This window comes from Thunnus maccoyii, chromosome 24 (assembly GCF_910596095.1).
Source record: "Thunnus maccoyii chromosome 24, fThuMac1.1, whole genome shotgun sequence".
In the NCBI taxonomy this organism is placed as follows: Eukaryota; Metazoa; Chordata; class Actinopteri; order Scombriformes; family Scombridae; genus Thunnus; species Thunnus maccoyii.
In genome coordinates, this window is record NC_056556.1 from 3,965,442 (window position 1) to 3,987,494 (window position 22,053).

General features: G+C 41.5%; 1 protein-coding gene across 6 annotated transcripts in view; it reads right to left on the reverse strand.

The window, feature by feature from the left end:
- The window catches only part of LOC121892109 (kynureninase-like), an 80,427-nt gene extending 59,282 nt beyond the window's left edge, over nucleotides 1-21,145 (reverse strand). For 4 of the 6 annotated variants that reach the window (XR_006094299.1, XR_006094298.1, XM_042404934.1 and 1 more), the window contains exons 1-3: nucleotides 9,969-10,057; nucleotides 8,788-8,938; nucleotides 3,284-3,370 (exon numbers count right to left, since the gene is read on the reverse strand). The gene's annotated coding sequence lies outside the window, so the exon portion shown is untranslated. Of the gene's footprint in view, nucleotides 1-3,283; nucleotides 3,371-8,787; nucleotides 8,939-9,968; nucleotides 10,181-20,456 lie in introns of those variants that run through there. The other 2 variants (XM_042404933.1, XM_042404932.1) reach the window with 2 other exon arrangements.
- Nucleotides 21,146-22,053: the final 908 nt, after the last annotated feature.

Below are 22,053 nucleotides of genomic sequence, written 5' to 3' on the forward strand. Positions count from 1 at the left end.
CCTAATTAGCACACAAGGAATTTGGTGGCACGAAGCGCGCAGCATCGGTGGGAAGAAAAGAGTGTGGGGTGCAATTAGGATTTGTTGGCATGTACAGAACATACAGCGAAGAATCAAACGAGGAGGAGGAGGAGGAGGAGGAGAGGTTGGGGTGTGGGAGTGTAGGGTTGCATTTGTGGCCTGATACTACTCCACTACTTTTTTTCTTCACTTGAAAAGATGATAGGAGAAGCGTTTAACTATTTCTTTTTTGGTTTGAATTGGAGTCTTTTTCTAAATAAACGTGATCTGCTGAAGTTTCACATACTGTAAAGTAGCACAAAGTGTATGAAAAGATAAATGGAAGCATTTAAAGTGAAGGAGAAAGGACTAGAAACATGTTAACGGTGAACAGGTAGGGACACTTGAAGCAGCTGAATGCAACAGGTGAACTTTTTCCGCAGAGGAGAAACCTGATTGGATCAATAATTCTATCCACAACTGTACATACAATCGTTTAAACCAATGCTGATTGCAGTAAACTTTAGGAAACTGTGCTGAAATATCTTTTGAAATGTTTCTACACAAGATAAAGACATTTGTTTGTAGGTATTTGCAGCTTCTGATGGTGGATTCTGATGGATTTGGACTCTCAAAATAAGTTTATAAAGGGTTAATAAGTTCTGATTCCTACATAATAATAACTTGATCAGGTTTATAGATTGTAACACATACTGTTGGCTCTCTCACTTTATAATAAGCCATCACAACAAGACTGCACATTAATAAAAAGGGTTTATCTACATTTTAATATTAAGTTGTTAGTAGATGGATTTTGGTCCAGATGCCCTGAAAGATGTCATAGTGGGTGTTGGTGGAGAACTGGAGTGTTCATGGGGTTAATGGGGTGGACAAAATATTAGGAACACCACAACCTCTTGCTACGACCTCAATAATAAACATAAAGTAGAATTATCACCTTTCTGACAAAGTCAACAACAACTGAAAATGTAAAAGCTTCGTAAAAGTAGAATTTGAAGCAGAGCTGTTAGAGATTACACAGGTGTTTCTCATAAAGTGCTCAGTGAGTTTATACTCCAGTAGTGTAACACACACACACTTCCATGCTTGAAAACAATCATACAAAAACAGACTCACACACACATTAACACCCGTGTCATCATAACACGCAGACACAACACCCTGCCGAAGCTTTATCTTCTACATGTCAACATCCTGCTCCGCGACCTGCTCGCAATCCTTCCTCAGAAAAAAACACCTCCACGTGCAACTTTGCTCAAAAACACACATCTTCTTTCTCGTGCGGATCTGAGCCTTGTCACTGCGTTTTCTTCCACCGCTTCTCTGACTTCTCTACACACAAAAAAGGGGAAAAAGTTTTTGGAAAAGAGGAAGGAAGAAGAAAATAACAGATAAAGTATTCATAGGTGGCGTCTTTTAGTGTCAAACTGATGCCCGATTCCAACAATTGAGCCGGACTTTGTTGAAGAATTGATTGGTCATTACAGCGTCATCAAAGTCAGAACATCTGAGCTCTAGAGGAAGGGGAGTGAAAAGAAGAAGAAGAAGAAGAAGAAGGCGGCTGCTGCTGGAAGCGATTGTGACGAGATTTAACTTTGTGTCCACCGCATGATTTATTTATCAACACGGCGGCAGTTTTCATGGTTAGATTGGGGTGATGGTGGGGGGGGGGGGGGGGGGGGGGGACCGCTGGGAAGTTAAAAAGAGTAGAGGGAGCTACAAGGAGCAGACATGACCTCAGTTTGACGAGAGGGAATCAAAAAGATCACGATAGCTCTTGTGCCCACACAACACTGAAAGGGAACAAATGGTCCTTTAATATTTCCATGCATACCAAAAGAATAGAAAAAAAAAAAAATCATGAGAACGGTGATGAATAAAACAAAAAGAAGCAACAAGAAAGGGCTGTAGCAGCAGCAGCAGCAGTGGCGGCGGCGGCGTCTTTGTGAGGCAGAGAGGAAATATGCGGCGTGTCAAAAGCCGTCGTCTTTTTTATCTAATGGGTGCGGCGGCTGTAATGCATCCATGTGGCCCTCACTTTAATAATTGAACAGACATCGGGGCGGCACCTGCTGGGAGCCCAAATCATCGCCGCAGCTTTGAACAAACCGCTGTGACATTACGGCATCAGGCATGGCAACGCAACGCCGAAAAATACAGACAAGAGAGGAGAGAGGAGAAGAGAGGGTTGGGGTGGGTTGGGGTGGGGTGGGGGGGAGGAAAAGAGGAAAAAAAAAGGATGCATTCGAGGTGGTGAACATGGCCCGAGGCTACAGAGTAATGAGCACATCTCCACGGAGGCTTCCACGGATTCACAATTTGAAAATTGTTTCTTGTCTTAATAAATCCTAAATGTGTAATTTACTGGTGAAAGAGGAACAACAAAGCCGGCTGACATTCCCCTCTCCTTCTCTTTTCCTCCGTAAAATGATAGAAATCCCACCCGGCCGAGGCGTTGTTTCCTCAGGTGCAGACGCAGCAACCTCAGATCTCCTCTCACCCCTTGTCCTCCCCTCCCCTTCCCCTTCTCTTTCTTTCCTGTTCCGCCGAATCACAAAGTCATTGAAATTCTCGGTCTTGCTTTTGCAGGAATTATAAAACCTTCTGAATCAATTACAACATCAATCGGGCTGAAATCTGCGGCCGATGAATATGTATAAAAGTACACACACATCCGGCTAATTAAACAAGGCCGTCAGAAATCACTTCAGACAGGTCGAGCCAACGCACAGCGAGCATACATTAACCAGCAGGAGTAGAGGCGGAGAGACAGACAGCTGATGCAGGGACTGAATGCTGAGCGGATGTATATGTAGATTCAGTCTCATAACAAGTTTTAACATTTTTAACTTGAACCACGTGAAAGATTAAGTGTGAAATGTTGTTTTTTGACTTGATCCTGGATGTTTTTTTTAATAGATTTAGTTAATTTCTGCTGCTGCTGCTTTTCTGTGTAACTTTTGAAACTTATTTTGAGAGAATTGGTTTACGCGAGGAGTCACCAAAATCACCAAATATGGATGCAAATATCCAGTCTGTCAGGTGTGAAACTGCACTGATAGAAATGTGTGAAACAGCCCTTTAACATAGGAAGAGATCAGCAAACAGGAAGTTCAAATAATATCAGGATCAGACGACATCTGAGCTTGAAAATGACCAAATTTGACAGATTGAGAGTGTTGGGAATGAGAGGAATATGTTGTTTTATCCGTGTAAACGGAGACACAAGCAGGTCAGAATCTTTTTATCTTCTCTTACTCACTTCTACGACATCCACGATGCTTCAGACGTTGACCTCTTGAGTCTTCCCCTCCACGAGATGCGTCTCTCGGCCAATCACAGGACCAACCTGACAGGTATAAAAGTCATTTTAAGTAGGATGATATTTAGTATTTTTTTACATACTGAGCATTTGCAGAAACAGTAGATCAAGTGCTGGATGCAGAAACTTTCAAAAGATTTCATTGCATTTTTTCATTGTTGTAAAACAGATATCACTTATTATATATGAGACCCTGCAAGTCTTTAATCTCCACACTTAATGTACAGGTATCCTACATACTGGAGGATTATATATAAGTCATTTGGTTCTAGTATCACTTCAGTTTTAACACAATAGTGCTCTTCAAAAAAAACATCAGCTCCTAAAAAAACAAGTTTCTTTATTCCATTTTTTTGTGTGTGTGTGCTCTCTAACAGCGCTAGGTCGATCATTAAGTTGAACGTTAGCTCCGCTGTCTGATGCCTGAGGCTGCTGAAGCCCAGAGACGTCTTTAGTTTTGCCCATTAGGAAATTTGTGAAGTGAAAATTAAGCGCCTGCGCCGCACGCCGTCGTGCCAAGATGTTCACTGCACACAAACAACTTTACATACAGAGAGTCTCCACACTGAGGAGCGGAAGGAAGGAACAACCCGACGTCGTTTGATGACTCAACCAGGTGCAACAGTCCCGACTTTATCTCAGCGGCGGCAAAGTTTCTCACACTTCTACTTTCTTTATCTCACATGATGTTTAAAACCATTGTGAAGGATTCACTTCCAAAACACATTCAATCTCCTGAACTTTTGGAAGTTTTTAAGGACTTTACACATCAATAAAAATACCTCTTAGTTACTAAACACAGTCGACAGCTACTAGTTGCACCATTCTGATGATATTTTGCTTTTATTTGTCTACATTTTAACATGTAAAATAACTGTAGTTGGATGTAATTTAATTTACTCATCTAGCTTTTATTAGGAAGGTTTTGCACCTTTGTATGTTTAAAGTACTTATGACTACATCACTCACATCTGATCAATATATATGATCAGAATCAGATAAATTCATCTAAACCCAGTTGTTGCAGCTAACGAGGCTGCAGATTACTTAATGCCACAAAGTCAATCTACATTTCCTGCAGGTTCACACTTTCTCAATTCTGTCTTAAAACAACAGTCAGGAGCCTGAATGACCACTCAAAGTGCTTTTACACTACGAATCACATCAATGTAAGTGATCACATTTTGAGAAAAATGCATTTAAAAGTTGATGTGAAGCTTATATGACAGTCTTTTTAGCATCAAATTCCCTCTTTGTGTTTCCCTGTTGAGCTGCGGTGGAAGTATAGTAACACAAAGAGGAACTTTGGCACTAAAAAGACTGTAACGCTGAAAGATATCTACTGGATTTTCCGTCTCTTCCACTGTAAGTGCATCATGAAGGCATCTTCTAATGGTCAGTATGAAGAGGAGGATTACAGCAAGAAAAAACGGAGCTGTTTCACTGTTCATTTTGGCTCCTGACTGTTGTTTTTGAGACATTGTGAAACTATCTTTCAAAGCTCCACTTGGTGATTTAGACAGATGGAAATATTTTCACAAACATGTTGCCTCATCTACTTTTAATCTGATTCTCCTCCTGGATAAAAGCGCCTCAGCTTTAACGCCTGCAAATGTACAAATTTCCTCAGAACAAAAATCACGTCGGATAAAAATCATCTCACGCTAATTCTCTCCCCCCTCCGCCGGCCGCCCCCCCTCCCTCGCCCCGTCTACATTTCACTTGACACAAAGTTACCCGAGCGTCTCGACAGTGGAGGAGTTTTATGATTTTAATTTTTTTATTTCTGCGCCTCGGCCAGTTGTCCCCAGGCCGTTGCTGTCTCTGCCCGTGTCTCCCGTCCTGAGATGTGCTGCTCGGAGAGCGGAGAGGGAAGGAAGGGAAGAGAAGGGAAGGGGGGGGAAGTAGGAGCCAAGAGGCCCCGGGGCCGCGGCCCTCTCTGGACCCCCAACCCTGGGTCACTGAGCACCTCGGGTCAGCCGGTCCCGCTAAGCCTCCTTGTGGGGGAATCGCCCGGCTACCGGATAGAGGAGGAGGAAGAGGAGGGAGGAGGAGGGAGGAGGCTCCCCCCGGTGTCTTGTGTAATCAACATTTAGAGAACAGCTGGAAGGAGGAGGAGGAGGAGGAGGAAGAGGAGGAGGAGGAGTGTGTGTTTGTTGTGTGTTTTTCTCACGTTCAGATACATTTCATCTGTCGTATGTGTGTGTGTGTAGATATGAGAAACTGTTTGTACACTTCATCGTATTATGTGTGTGTGTGGTCGGTGTGTATTCCCCGCTGGCCCTCAGCGCTCAGAGCGGGTTCAGTGTCGGGGTCTTTGCCTGCAAATAAAAAACGGCTCCTCTGGGTGCCAACATGCTCGTCTTTGGGTAAAACTGTCAGAGCGAGGAATCTCAGATTTGGAAAAAGAAGAAATGCACAAGACGGCGGACGATGATATTTACACTTTCAAAGTATCAAAGAGAGACAGAACTACTAAAGCGAGAGTGAAATCACGACACCAGGACTCAAATTTAATATAAAAAGTTAACTTAAGTACTTTAGATCACAGGATTTATGAACATTGTTTGATTGGGATCTTTTAAAGGATGTTTGTCACAGATTTCTTATAGTTTTCATCACTTATAACATGTAAAAGGAAGTGAAATATAGTGTATATTCCTCTGTTTTTCATCCCATAATCTATACATACTCTCCTTCATAGCATTAATGGACATGATGATGGAATAACTGTTAGTTTAAAGGCAGACTGACAAGCATTAGCAACATTTAAAAGATTCAATTCTGTTGTTTAAACTCTCAGAAAGACTTATTTTCTGCACATTTCTCATTTTCAATACATAGTTGCTAAATTGTCCACACACATGTTTACTACTTCTACTACTGCTGACTGTCTTTCAGGTTTTTGGATGTATTTTTCCTACTTTTATGGCAGCCACTGAGCTTCATTTATACAGCATGAAAAATCAATAAGCAGACTACATTGTTTAAACCATTACAGTGAACATAAAGTTCATTTATACCAGTTTAAATACAGTTTAAAAGAATCTGCTGATAGATTTTTACATTGTGAATTGGGAATAAAACACATTTCATCTGCAACAAAGCAGAATAGTTTGCAAAACAGTTACAAGTTATGTGAAATAAGTCCAAAACAAGAAGCTGTGATCTACAAAAAAAGCAGCAATACATATAATTTGTCCTGTGAGGGTTAGTAATATGGCCTAAAACATGTAAAATCACAGCTACAGTCCTTTAATATCGTGTTAAAAACAAAGAACTGACGGTTCTTATTTTGTTTCTTTCCCTGAATTAAAAATGGAGTCAGAGCCAGTGAACATTTTGCCATATGCATTGTTTGTTTTGGATCTATAAATACTGTAATGGCTGCGGGTACAGTGCTAATGCGACAGATAGCTCCGTGTCGCACAACATTTGAATCGACCATCTGACTAATTACAGCGGTGTACGATCAAATCAGGCTCCAGAGAACCTGCGAAGACCCTGAACGTGGCCTTTCCGGTCAGGAAGAGGAAGCTGCCTCGTTGTCGCTGCCAGAAATAATAATTTCAATAATTTTCTATAATTTCCAGCATCTAAACAGAGCAAACCAAGTCAGGAAACAAAGCAGGGGCTCCGCCAAGCTCCGCCTCCGCCCCCCCCCCCCCGGAAAAAAAACGCTACTCGCAAAACACGCACGGCGAGGCCCTGTGAGAGCCTCCCCAACGGAAAGCGGCTGCCATCTAAAAACAGCCTTCTGCAGCTGGCGGCCGCGGCGAGAGAGGGAGAGAGAGGCGTGCTTTCAGCGCTCGCACCCGCAGTCGCAGTTTACTCCCGCTAAATGTATGGAATCAAGCTCTCGCTAAAAACTACAATTACAGGTGATATACAGATTGAAATCATAGGGGCCGCTTTTTTTGTTGAGGAAAATTGTCCTAATGAGCGGTTTGGCGATTCGCAGGGTGGAAGGGAGGGAAGGGTTGGTGGTGTTGGAGGAGACTGTGAAAGTCTTTTCTCTTCGTGTGTGTGTGTGTGTGTGTATATGTGTGTGTGCTTTGGGGAGGTGTGTGTGTGTTGGGGTTGGGGGGGTGGTGGTGGGGGTGGTGGGAGGGTTGGGGCATAAACAGCTGCACCTGCTGCTGCGGCGCGCACTGCCACAGTTAATGATATCGGATGATATCATTAGGCAAAGTGCTCATAAACAGATGTTGGAAGCACTGCCTAAACAGTGTCAGCTGAGCCGGTTTGCATTTCTGTGAACGTATTATTTATATAGGGCATTTAAGTTTGTTATGTTAATAACCCCTCTGTTAGCATTCAGGATGTGGCAGAGGAAGAATACAGAAATGACAGCGGCGTTGAGGGGAAAGAGCAGCAGAGAGTTAAACTGCACCTCAGAGTGTCGGTGAGTCTCTGAGGCTGATCGGAGGTGTGAAGAGCTGACGGGAGTTTAGATGAGACCACCTGATCATGTGATCAGCAGCCTTATTCATGACTTATGATCAAATTTAAAATCAAGAGTTAATCAGAAAACCTTGATTTGTTATGGAAATGATCTTGTTATCACACAAATTTTAGACCTGATGTAATGGAATTTCCTGCTGGTTTTTCCACAGTTCACCTGTTAGCGGCGTTAGCTTCATGTGTGCTTCAACATGTCTCACCTGTTTCAATTAAAACAGGCCCCGCCCTCCAAAAAGGGCCCCCCACTGACACGCACGAACTGAATGATTCACCCACTTTAAGTATATATATTGTGTCGAGCTAACATCCAGCTTTAGTTGCAGTTAGAACCAGTTAACATCTCAGCATTCATTATGTTGCTTCAGGTACAGGTCACTGAAAACGTTAAAAAACAAATATCAACTGGAGGAACCGACTAACGAGGCGGCTCCGGGTGGCAGAGCAGTGAGAGCCGGTGAGCCAATCACAAGACAGACATGCAACCACATGATCACAAAGTGCTGCATCCAGGGTCCCCGGGGAGCATCGGAGAAACAACAACCAAAACAAAACCGGTTTATGAAAATCTGACAATAACTGAGTGGTGCCTTCATGTGCACCTCGTAAACGTTAAGTGGCTGTTAAGTGGTGGGGGGGTGGTGGGGCCTTATTATCTCTTGAAACGGGCCCCCAGATGCTTAATGCCGCCACTGAGTACTTTAGCAGTTTTCAGCAGGTTTTAGCTTGAAATTAAACATCTGACTGACGTATTTTCTTAAAAATCCAACATGTTATGGAAATTAAATCAAATCCAAAAACACTTTTACAAGAACAAAACAGTCAGTGTGCTTACATTCAAATGTAAGACTATTGCTGCAGATGTAGATGCAGGTGGTCTCCAAATAATACATACAAATACAACTGGACAATAATGATCTCTAATGCTTTAAATAGAGGAGAGAAACATTTCTACAGGAGAGAGTCAAGTCAGTTCAACACACCTCAACCCAAACATGTGAGATTAGTCGACAGCAGCGGGAGGAGGAGCTTCAAAGCCACATGAAGGTTGGATATCTGGTGAAAGTGGATGTGATGCACCTGTGAGGCTGCTGCGACCGACTGCCTCCGTAGGAAGATAACAGGCCGTTTGATCTGTGAGAAAGTTTGCATGTTTAAAAGACAAATGAACCTTTAAACACCGACATTGTTGGCGAGTTTGTTAAGCGTCCTGCTCTGATAGATTTAACCGGCTGACCCCGGCGGTGTCGGAGCAGCACGGGAGGAACTGAACCTCCAGCTGCGTCGGTGCCTTGCTTTACATATTAAGCTGCGGTGGGAGTTGAACCTTTGACCGCTGTATTGCTACAGTAGTGTCTTGCTCTGGGGAATCATATGCTCAACCTCTAATCTGTTGGCAACATTTTACTGCATGACAGACAAAGATTAAGGTTATTTTTGCAAGTTAATACCAAACAAAACATTCATACTTTAACTACTTGAAATTTAATACATAATATGTCTTTGTGGTGTTGGATATTGTTGGTCAGCTGCATTAACTGCCATTAATCCTTGTGTAATTTAACTCTTTCTAACAGTGCATGTGTCCCCTTGAGGGATAAATAAAGTACTGTGAAGTGACTTTAAATATACTGTGGATTCGTTGTGGTTAATTTAAGCTATTGGCTGATGAAAATGTCAGCTAATTAATTCAAGTTGCAACTTTAAAATAAAGGCACCGACACACAGTGAAACTATGAGGAGATTCAGTTGCATGAAACCAAATCAAGACTACATCCCTGCAAAACGTCAATACAGTGTAAAAGTTGGAAAGAATCAATAAAATAATACACAAAATGTACTTTTCCTGAAGCTCATATTAGTTTTATGAACATGACAGTGAGCTTCTACCCTGCAGGTCAGTCCTACAAACTATTGAGCCTATAAACCAAAACTCTTATTTGCTAATTCAGCCTTCTTAAACAAAATAAACGAATAAAACTTGTTTCTTTATTGATGCTTTTCTTGGTTTTACCTTTCCAGTCCCAGCAAGCCCTAATCTGTCCTTCAAAGTGTGCATACAGGTGAGTTAACAAGCTCCACGTGCTGCTTGTTTGCAAACTTTGCAGCCTTCATTAACCTGGTTTCAAGTGTTAAAATGATTTGAACAGAAATGGAAACTTACCTTGATTATATTTGTGTTTCATCTAAACTGCAAAAAGCACCTGTGGAAGTTCACTCAGGTAAAAACACTTTGAGTATCACCTGTCACACCCTGCAGCCGTGCATCACCACCTTCCTCTTCCTCTTCTTCTCTTGATTTTGAACTGACGACCAGATGCACTACCACCACCTTCTGCTTCGGAGTGTGAACCAGAAACCATTACTGCTGTCTGGCTGAAACCATCAAAGAAAACCCAGTTAAATGTCACACTTGAAGGCTTCATTACTGTCTTTAACTGCAGCCTTCCTAAATCTTTATTTCATATGTTGTGGCCTCAACACTTTCTCCTTTATTGACTCTACTTTTGATTTAACCGCATGTACTTCTATTGTACTGTTTTATGCTTCATCTGTGTCATTTTCCAGGATAACAAGGAACAAATGTAGAACCCGATGTGTGTGTGTGTGTTGTTTGGGGTTTTTTCTTTTCTCTTGCAGCTCCAGGACAGATATAAGTTTAAGTGAAAACACATCAGAATAATAAATTCAAGCAGAAAGTAGCAGGAAAATAAACTCCGACAGGCTCAGCCCCACCTTGTAGGAGGAGAGCATCACTTTTAAACACCACTCATACACGTGTTAACAGATTTATGTAAAAGGTTAACATCCTTGTGTTATTCTGCTCAGGCGCTGCCATTTTACCTCCTCCTCCTCCTCCTCCTCCTCCTCCTCCCTGGCTGGAAAAAAAAAGGGGGGAACAGGCGCCCATTTCCCTGCCACCATTATGCTCATTTGTCCTGTCAAGAGAATGACAGGCCGGTTGACTCTTCCCCAGATACGACCATTAGGTAACGCTCTGTCATCTGACAGCGAGGCATTCTGCCGCTCCCTAAAAACCCCCTAATTATTTCCTTCGCCAGAGACAGGCGGTGGCGGGTAGGTAATTTTTAACCTTTCACGTGCACCTGGGGAACCCTCCTCCGGGGAGCCAAGGTGCCTGTGTGGCATTCAGTCATCAAAACATGACCTTTTATGGCCGTTCGGAGAGCAGTTGGCACCGGGTGCCACGCGCCGGCTAATGCTAATGTTGATGACTAATTTATGCATCAGCCGACCGCATCTGCAGCAACTTTAGGGTAGCAACAATGTGTGATAGAGCGGTGAGAGGGGAGAGGAGGAAGAGAAGAGGAGGAAGAGGGGGGGGGGGGCATCACCGCAGAGCAAGCGGAGGTGAAAGGCATTTTGGGGGAAGGGGTGGGACTTTTGAGACACCCGGTAGCCTGGCACGACAGGGAATTGAGGGGGCTAATTATGTTGCAGGGAATACATTCGGCGTGACCAGCGAGCCTTTTTAGAATTTGTCGAGCGCAATCTGACTAACGTGGCTGACCTTTACTTTTTTTAGCCCAAATTGCGGGAGACCAGAGAGCATGCAAGATGTGTGCATATTCTATGACCTAATTGCCTTTTTTCTTGTGAGGCTAAATGCTGCGCAGCACCTTTCACACCCCCTCCACTTCCCCCCACATCCTTCCAAGAAAGTGGGGATGTCAAAAAAATCACCGTATCACATTTTAAAGCTTCGACACAACAGCGTGTTTACATTTTTACAGATGTTACTACTCCCCCTGGACGGAGGGCGTTTATTGTTAAATGGCGATTACTGTTTTTCCATCACCACCTCTCCTCAGCGATGACCTCTGACCTTTAGTGTTTGAGATGTTGAAAATGTAGGAATTAAACATGTTTTGGTACCACTTCCTGTTAAGGGTGTATTAGTCCTAACTAATGCTTTATAGATCTCTTATAAGCCATTAGTTGGAATAACATTGGGGTTGTAAAGCTGTTCAGCATCATTTTTTTAGCTTTTTTCAAGAAGGATGATTGTAAAAAACCTTTTACAACTGTGGACTTGATGCTTTATTATGAAGTTACAAACCTATATAAGCATTTGTCAATTGATACAACTGGATTATTACCAAAATATAAAGGATAAACATCCAGCAAAGGGATTTTTACAACTTGGAAACCCACACCTTGGCTTTAAACCTATCTATAAAGCCATTAAAGCCATTATTTACTACTTATTAGAAAGCGGTATCCATTTTTTTTCAGCTGACAATGATGTAAATGTGTTCAACTGTTATTTTAAGCATGCAGGAATGAAGCTAATTCATGGTGGGAAATAATTCAGTCTTGCAATATCTGTCTTTGGATTTTTACAAGAAACATTACAGTATGCAAAAGCAAACATGTCTGCCCCTCATCATCATGTTTTTTTTTTTTTTTTCACGTCCATAGCAGAGAGAATATAGATGGGCGAGAAGGAGCGAACGCCTCCTGCACTGTCAGCCTGTCTAAGAGCGATGGGGAAGGGATGACAGAGACATTTATGTGGGAGCATAAAATACAAAAAAAAAAAAAAAAAAAAAGACAAAGCCTCGGGCTTCACAGTTAGCTGACAAAAATGCTGTATGTTTATAATCTTTCCCCCCCAAATTCCTGCAAGTCCATAAATTGTTATTATCACGGAGCGTTTCTGCGAGCAGACAAATCGAGGTGTTGGGGTGGAAGGCGAGATGAATTTCAGGGAAAAGGACCGAGCTAATCGGATCAAAAGTAAGTGATGGTGCTATTCTGCTTGAAAAACATAATTTGTATGAATCAGGCCATGTGTGCATTTGCAAATATGTCAGACCTCCTCAGCTCTACCGCTTCTGTATACTCATTGTCATCCAGAGAGAGACAGAAAGATGCTGATGGACTCTTTGTTTAGACGAATCAGTAAATTATTTTGTCTTATTTTGCCTGGGAAGTGTGATTTTTTTTTGTTTTGTTTCCCCTCCCCTCCCCTCCCCTCTCTCATGGTGGTGGTTTCTCAACTTCTGGAGAAAGAAAGGTCATCTCAAAGTGTTTCCCTCGGAGCAACGCGGCGCAATAAAACAGGAGTAAACACAAAGCAAGACAGATTCAAGTCGCTGTACGTTTGCGCAGCCATTAGTGATTTATTCTCCGTTTCTAATCCCTCGCTCAGGCCGCCCCTGCTGCCATTAAGCTTCGAAATTACATGTTCTATCACCAGCAGCCGCTCTCACCTGAGTATTGGATTACTGAAATAAAATATGAATAATTAATACTGAGAAATAGGTTCCTGGCAACAGGAATGGCTGCAATTTAATAATGAGCGTTATGTTTCTTGTGTTTTTTCCCTCCGTTTCTTTCTCTCCTCCTCCTCCTCTGGTGTCGTTTGATCTTCTCGGGTATCTCTACCAGGGGACTCGGTGCATCCTCCCTCTTCTTCTTCTTCGCTGGTTCTTTCCTTGGCTGGGTTGACTCGCCTGGCCGCTGGGGCGAGAGACCTGCCTTCCGCTTGTGTTCTTTATTCTTCTTCCTCCTCCTCTTCTTCTTCTTCTTCTTCTTCATCTCGGTTTTTCTTTAATAAGCTGCCGTTAAATAAATTAGAAAATACCCACCCAGGGGTGATCAGACAGCCACAAACCCTTGTCATCTGTCTCCCGGCACTGCCAGGCAAAAGAGAGAGCAAGGGAGGGAAGGAGAAGAAGAGCGGAGGACAGCCAGGATTTCTTCTCCTTCTTCTTCTTCTTCATCTTCTTTTCCTTCCCTGGCTTGGTATTCTGTCAGAGGTGAGAGGGAGAGTGAGCAAGAGGAAGAACAGGCTCATTTTCACCCTGCCAGACAACCGAAGGCAATCCGCCATTTGCTTGAAAAAAAAAAAAAAAAAAAAAAAATTCCATACATCCATATTTATTTAATGCGGCGAGAGAATACATAAGGAGGCGAGAGGAAGGAAGAGAAGGAGACAGACAGAAAGAGAGGAAGGAGGAAAAAAAAAAAAAAAAACTTTGCTACATATGGAGTGCTTCTTACAACTAATCAGCAGACTGTTGGTGATTGGGGCCGCGGGCGCCAGGTTGGCTCGAGCCAGAGTTAGCACAGTGCCCAGGTCTTTGCTGCAGGCTGCACAGGTTGGCCTCAACTCTGCTGGGGAGCAGATGGCGAGCCAAAGCTTGTAGTCACACTTACCTTCCCCACTAAATCCCTAATCCCTCCGTGGACGCTCCTCCAAGGCAGGTTTTTGGAGGCAGAAATAGGGGTTACAATCTGGACCGGTGCGGCGCCTGCCAAAACACTCACAACACAGAAATGCAAATTAACTTATTTGTGTTGTCCGCCGGCCAAGGCGTCGCTTCTTTTGCGAGTAATTAAGATACCTTGAAAAATATTTGTAATAGATCAATAATTCGAAATGGACAAATAACAATGCAGAAAGGGAAAGAGTGGAAGAATAAGAGAGGGGTGTGGACACCGTTACATGTTTTTTTTTTTTTTTAATTATTTAGTTTTTAACTCCCACCTCCCTCCTCTCCATCTGCACACATCAATCAGCTCCATCACTTCCTCTTTCACCTACAGATATAAAAACTCGTCCCTCAGGTGTCGTCGGCGGCGTCGACCTTCTGAGGCGTTTGATTACGTCTAATAACTCGCCCATTACAGCTACTGGAAACAACCGCGACACGTGAAGCCGCTTGTGTTTGAATGTTGTTTCTTTAAAGCCGGGCAGCTTGAGGCCGCACAAACAAACAAAAAAAAAAAAAAAAAAGGGAAAAAGAAGAATAAAACAAGCGCCCCCTGAATCAGTAACTGTTAGAGGAGGCGTTGGAGCCTCGGTGACACCTTTCAGCTGTGCTTGTTGGCTGGTGCTTAAGCTACACGCTAACACACATATGCACACACACACACACACAGTTATTAGCCTGGTGTCAGCAGCACTAAATGGGCTGCAGATGTTAATGCACTGTTTTAGATACAGTGGCAGGAAAAAGAGGCAGAGACGGACCCATTCAGACGCAGAATAACTAAATACAGAGAGAGAGAGAAACACATTTCGTTAGCGAGGAACGCGCAGCGGATAATAATTCAGAGGTGATGCATTATAAACACTGCTGTTTAAACACGGCGGATGTGTTTAAAATCTTAAATAACAGACAATGTAGGTTTAACTTGTTCTAGTCTGATGTCGTCTCAGAGTTTATTAGCTTAAGATTCTGTGTTTAAAACATTAACAGTCAGTTGTTTTTGTGTTGTTTTTTTTTGTTTAAGACAGTTAAAGTAACATTATATCTATAAATGGCCTGGAAAGACTCATGACCTGCGTTGGCTTACGGCTGAAACTAACGATTATATTCATTATCACCTCATCTGCCAGTTATTTTCTTGATTAATTATTGTCAGAACATACTTTAAGTTGCCAATCACAGCTTCTCAGAGCCCAAGGTGACTTCTTAAACATCTTATTTTGTCCAAACAGGAGCCAAAAACTCAAAGATATTCAGTTAACAATGATATAAAACAGATAAAAGCAGTAAATTCTCATATTGGAGAAGACAGAACTAGCATTTTTGCTTGAAATACGATTGAGAAACGATTAACCGATAAAATAGTTGGTGATTAATGGATTAATTATTTCAGCTCTACTAGAAACTTGTTACATCACAAAGCAAATATGTCCCTCTGCATGCAATATATGCTAATCAAGTTCAGAGTCTTCTTATTTTGGCCGCTGGGTAAAAATACTACTGCTTGTTTCAACACAGTTACAATTATTTCCTATAAACAGTAAACTATGTCTGACAATTATACAGATTATAAAGATCTCCTCATCTCACTGGCAGACTAGTATGAGACCAAAAGACGTCAAAAACACCAGACTGCTGCACACGTTCGTCATTCTGTTGAAACCCTTTATGAGGTAAAAGGTTTAAAAGTTACTGTTATTTTCAAGGGCGGACATGTTTAACTGTGAGTAACTGTTAAAAGTAACAGTTGCAATTATTGAAATTCATGTTATTTTTCACTCTAAAACTGTAAAAACAGCACCAACACTTTGCTACATTTATGTTGCTGTTGCTGCACTACACAGTTAGCTAGCTAGCTAACTCGCAACAACCTGACAAACACAAACTAATAATGCATCAATAATGATGGATGTTATGTTTGATACTATTGGATTTTGATATCCATTAGTTTTCTCTACATGTTTATGCACGTTTACTGCTGATATATATTATTATGTGGCTAACACAAGACAAATGAAGAAAGGTATAAACTGCAAAATTTCCCATTTTACAGATAAATTACAGGTAAATTTACAATTATAGGTAAAACTTTACTTTAAGTCCCCCTGTTTAGCATTCATAAGCAGGATATAAACAGTTAATAAATGGACTATAACACACTATAATGTAGTTGCAAGCATATAAGTGTTTATTAATGTAGTGTTTGCTGCTGTACAAACATAATATACAGTTGTAATTACATAAAATATGTCGTCATTGGTATAATTGTATATAGATATAATTGAGGACAAACTCTGTACACTTAAACTATTAAACTATTCATCAACTGTTCATATATTGCTTATAAATAGGGGGAACATACATCTTTTTTCCTAACATGGTCTTACAATCTTTATTCCCAGTTGGATTTGGGATTGTACCTTTAAAATGTAAAGAAGCACAATGATCCCAAACTTGGGTAAAAGTGAAATTAATGATACTAATCCCCAAAAAATCAGAACATCAGATAAAATATCCTTCTGGCCATCACTGGTGTTAAATTGTGCTCCACTGTGCTGCTGTCACCTCCAGCAGCACTCAGCGTTGTACTGTAAATCTGAGAGGGTCTGAAAGGCCTCTGGGACCAGCCAGGCGGATCAAACGACCTCCCCAGTATCCGACCAGATGTCCTTACTGGGACGGGTTCAGATGGTCCCAGCGAGCGGCGAGGGAAAGGTCAGAGTCACACAGTGGGTTAAACTGGACCCATCATGAAACTGGCTCTGGCCGCGGGTTTCTGCAGCACCGCCCCCGTTCATCGGCAGGGATTATTTCAATTAAGGCTCATGCTGGCTGAACGCGGGATTACAACGGGGTTTAGAGTGGCAGGACACATCTGAACACAGCACATGGTCAGCCAGTCAGCTCCCAGGGATTATATGGCTGGAATATAACAGACTGGGAGTCATAATTAGAATTAATTCAAGCACATTGAGATTTCATAAATATATTTATTAATATTTTTATAGCATAGAGAAGCATGCTTTCCTATTTACAGTGGGGGTTTTTTTTCTAATTATAATTATTGTAGAGACACAGTCAGCTCAATTATTTTAAATATGGCTAATTTAAAAAAATCATTTAGTTAAAGCGCCTCAATTTTCTCCAGACTCTTCAATACAGTTCAGTTTTATTTCAGAATTGTAAAAGTGAGCTGCAATTGGGTTGTTTCAACAAGCTAGGAAGTAAATCATTAAAAATCTTTGTATTTTTCAATTTTGTTGTCAAGAAGATGCTGATTTTCACTTTTTTTTACAATTATAGTTATTACTTTGTGACTCTGAAAATGTATTTTTATCAGAAAGATACGATTATTTTACAATTTTTATTCAATTTTTAATAGTCTTGTTGAATCTGATACTGAGTATCATATATTCTGTATCAGTTTGTTTCAGCTCTTCGTTCTATCAAATATTTACAATATTCTGGATGTTTTGAACATAATTTTAAACACATTTCCCCAAACTTCACCCTTACAGATTTGGTATCTTTGTTAACTTTGAGATCTCCCCTACAAGTTAAACTTTGAACACAACATGACATTTTATAGTGTGACCTACACTTGAGGTGCAATGTATGGTTCAGGGTCTTGCTCAAGGACACTTTGAGGCAACCAAACCAATGACACTACCCTTAAGAAGAGGTTTATAACTGTTAGCATCCTGACTTCAATAGCAAACAGCTTAATTTGACTCAAAGAGAGACATTAATCTGGCTGTCCAAGTTACACATGGGAGTAAATACTTGACATTTCAGTTTCGGTTGTTTTGATACATGTAAAGTTGGTGATAAACCCATAAAGGAATCAATAAAACATCACATAACTCTCATCAAGGATACAGCTTGTTGGTGATTGTGTATTACACCTTCAAATCTCTAAAACGAGGAAGAGAGAGAGGGGGGGGGATCCTCCCAGAGGGATAATTAGCTCACCGTCTTTTCTTCTTTGCTATTCATAGATGCACAGAGATGAAAAGGGGAAGGTAAAAGGTGGTTTCATACCGAGTGAAGAACCTGTTTCTGATCAGTCAATGATGTTTAGCAGCAGGCGGAGGATCATGAAAGGTAAAACCAGCCAACGAGAGACTATTAGCCTCTGCCCCCCCTCTGTGCTGTATGCATCGCATGATTCGGACATGAATAGCATTACCGCTCCAAACCGCCTTTAGCATTCATGACGGGTGACCGGCGACTCCGTCTGGCATTTCACCTGCGGACGGCCCGGATTGATTGAGATGCGTCGGAGGAGCCGGCGGAGAGACACAGCGAAGACTCACCTAATTGGCCCCGGAGTCCGTCCTAATTCCTGATTCTCAGGGATGTCCACATTTCAAAGCGGCGCCCAGATCAATTAATGGACCGGTAATGTGTCTCATTTTCATACAAGGCGGGAGTCTTAGGTTGGAAAAATCAAATATCGGCCACGTTCGACTCGGCGAGGCGAGAATCACTGGGAGTTATGTGGAGGGGAATTCAATATGATGCTTTTCGTTTTGACCCTTTACATTTTTTAACACTTAATGTTTGAGATCTTTCATCTATGAGAATTTAAAAAGTGTCTCTATGCTGCTTTCAAGTGAAAAGTTGGCCAACGAACAAATCAATTAACAAGTATTGTCTGTGTGCCCAAAGCCTCTTCCACTGTGCTGTAGATCTCCTTTATTTATGTTTCTACATTACCATGAATACACAAACTGTAGTTTATTTAGAGTCAAACCCACATACACCGCTCTGCTGCCAGAAATACTCACTAGAGCACCCAATTAGGATTCCTCCGCAGCAACAAATAGTCCCAAACAAATGCACTATTTTCTCCTGTTTGAGTAACATTTGCTAAGAACTGCAGTAGCCAGATGTTTAAGGAAATTAATGATGTTTTTATGAAACCAGTTTAGTTAAAGTTTGTGTCTTCTGTACAAATAATTGTGCTTGGGACAATGAGTCACAGAGCAGGAAAGCAGGAAACTAACACATTGTTGGTTCCTTTAACTAATTGGAAACTTAAGTTTAAACGTAATGAACAAAGTTAAAATCAATACTCTCAAACTCACATACATAGTGGTTTCGATTTTAATCCTTGATAATTCAGATTAGGCTAATTTCTACATATTTGTTGCATGACTAAAGCTCATATTTAGTAGTAACATACAACTTGTCAACATAACTCATCTTGTTAGCTTATTAGCTAACAACCATCAGGTTTCATTGTGTCCATTATGATGTACCTGACTCTCCTGCTCTTAAAATGATTAAATTATTGAGTACAACTACTTGATTAAAAGATATTTGACATGACAGTATGTATCAGATTTTCTTTCTCTGTTTTTTTTCAATGCTCCCCCATGATGTAGCCTGACATGGTTGATAGCATTTATGAAAAAAAAAAAAAATCGGTGTATCTAAAACTCGGCAGTGTTACAGGCTCAGACTCTGACAGCCGTAACCACGCAGCACTTTAAGGTAGAGCAAGGTACAACCCTGCTGTTTTCTCAACGGCAGACTGTTTGAAATATGAATGAGCAGCCAGTCTATACATCATGTTAGCTGACATGTTGTATAAAAATTTATGAACGACTTCATCAAAAAGCACTTTCTGCCAGACAGATTTGCCCTGACATCGGAGTTACATGGCTGGTTGGAGACTCAGATAAATGTGTGTGTGTGTATATGTGTGTGTGTGAGTGCCAATGCCTACGTGTGGAATTATGTGTACTGAGTGCTTGTACACTTTGTGCACTATAGGTGTGTGTTTGTTGTGGTTGAACTCGGGGTATCTGCGGGTTCACGAAAGCAGAATTTAAGACTTTTTAAAAGATTTTTACGCTGTTTGAATCTGAGAACTTAAAACCACTCAGTAAAGATGAAATAAAGCAAACAAGACATTCATTATAGATTAAAATTAAGTCAAACTAAAGCAGATAGGATGCAACAAAACTCTATTATAATAGGTCTTATATCTGTATTTAGGGGATTGAAGTAACGTTTAAGGTTTAACTTCACATAATTTTCAGAGTTTGTGTGTGAATGCATGTGCAAGACTATATTTTGGACAAGAAAATACAAATAATCAGAGGTTATCTTACAAACTGTGTACCACCTGTGAAGCTCACAACTATAAAAGCACAAATCACATTAAAAAAAACTGTAAATTATAGTGTAATATGAGCTTTTTGATACTTAAAGAGCAAAATGTGATCAAAAAACAAACCTGCCAGAGCTAAAAACTGCTAAAAATTAATAAATACACTAATAAAAGCAAACAAAACTCGACAGGCAAACACTCAGCGACCAGTTAATGATGGTCTCTGAACACTAGACTGTGTGAGTCTCACCAACAACCTCTCTTCAGTCTTTGGGTTATGAAATAATACCTGTCATCTGCCGACTGCTGAACCCTGAAAAGGGGGCAGGTTTTCCAGGTCAGCCCGCCATCTGTCAGGGCAGCCCTCTCCTGTTCCCGCACATTAGCACCTGATTGGCTGGAACCAGGCCCTGGGTGGGCGGGGCCACCCGCGGCACCCCCCGCTGGGATCCGACGGAGGCAGTCACATGCGGACACACTCATAGTCACAGATGAGGACACACACAAATATACACAAGTGAATGATAATTACATCAACTGAACCATTTTCAGCTAAATTTACAGGTAGAAAACAGATAAATCATAAAGTAAACATTAAATATGGCAAATTTCTGACTATATATTAAGCTTTTTTAGTGAATAAATGATTACTGAGTGGACACTTTGTGTTTAAGAAGGGCACACAAGCACATAGACGATGGCTGACGATGGGAATTCTCACCCAAATTTGTTCCCATTTCCTGGGAAAACACCTGCAGGATCCTGGGAGTTGTGGAAAGTGTTTGTGTGTCTACAGTAAGGACACCTGTGTGTTAAACATCAAATAAAATAACTTCAACAACCTTTTCCTCCAGTTACTTTTTATGCTAAAATGGCAGTTTTCAGTCCATATTTTGATGAGAATGATTATTTTCCTCATTAATGAATCTGTTGTTTCTTTTCTCAATGAATCAGTTAGTTGTTTGGTCTGTAAACTGTCAGAAAAAGGTGAAAAATGTCAATCACTGTTTCCAAAAGCCCGAGGAGTTGTCCTCAAATGTCTTGTTTTAGCATTCTTTCTCCCTCTTCTTAGATCCTCCCTCTTAGATCCACCCGGCTGTTACAACTAAACAAGATCCCATTCCTTTCCCATTCCCATTCCCGAGATTCCTTAAACTGTTGAAATAGGATGCTGCAATGACACAAAGTAATGGCTCTAGAAGTGGTAACTAGAACCACCCAGAAGTAAAACTGAAAAACAAAGGACATTTAATTTGAGTGAAGTATCTGCTGTTCTGTGTTTAAAACCTAACTTTATTTATAGTGAGAAATGAATCCTGGGAAAAGAAGTAGTCCTTTTAAAATGACGTGAAATGCGAGGATTGCACCACCTGTGAGGGAGGTTGTTAATATCTCTCTGATTTCACGACTGAGACAAACTGTTCAAAGGCAGAAAAATCTGGAAAAAAAAGAAACAACAGAATTTATTTGTCTCCATCGGAGGATGACACACACACACATGCAGCTTTTTTGATTGACGGGCGCTCTCTGGGGAAACAGATGCAGCAGAAAACACCTCAGCAACAAGCGCTGATGAACAAAGATGGAGGCTAAATGATGGTTAACTGTGCACATTATTATTTTGTAATGTATAAAAAAAAAAAAACGCAGAAGCTCCATCCATTTCCTGCTTTCCTCCCTCTCTCTCTCCTTCTCCCTCCCTCCCTCCCTCCCTCGCTAGTTCAGCTGTCTGGTCAATGGGACCGGGGCAAGTAGCCAAGCATGTACAGCCAAGCCTCACCCCCCCACTCCTCCTCCTCCTCCTCCTCCTCCTCCTCCACTCCCCCCCCCCCCTTTTCCTCTCCCATCCAGACGGCCTCCTGTTCAGCTGTGCCGCTCGCCGCAGG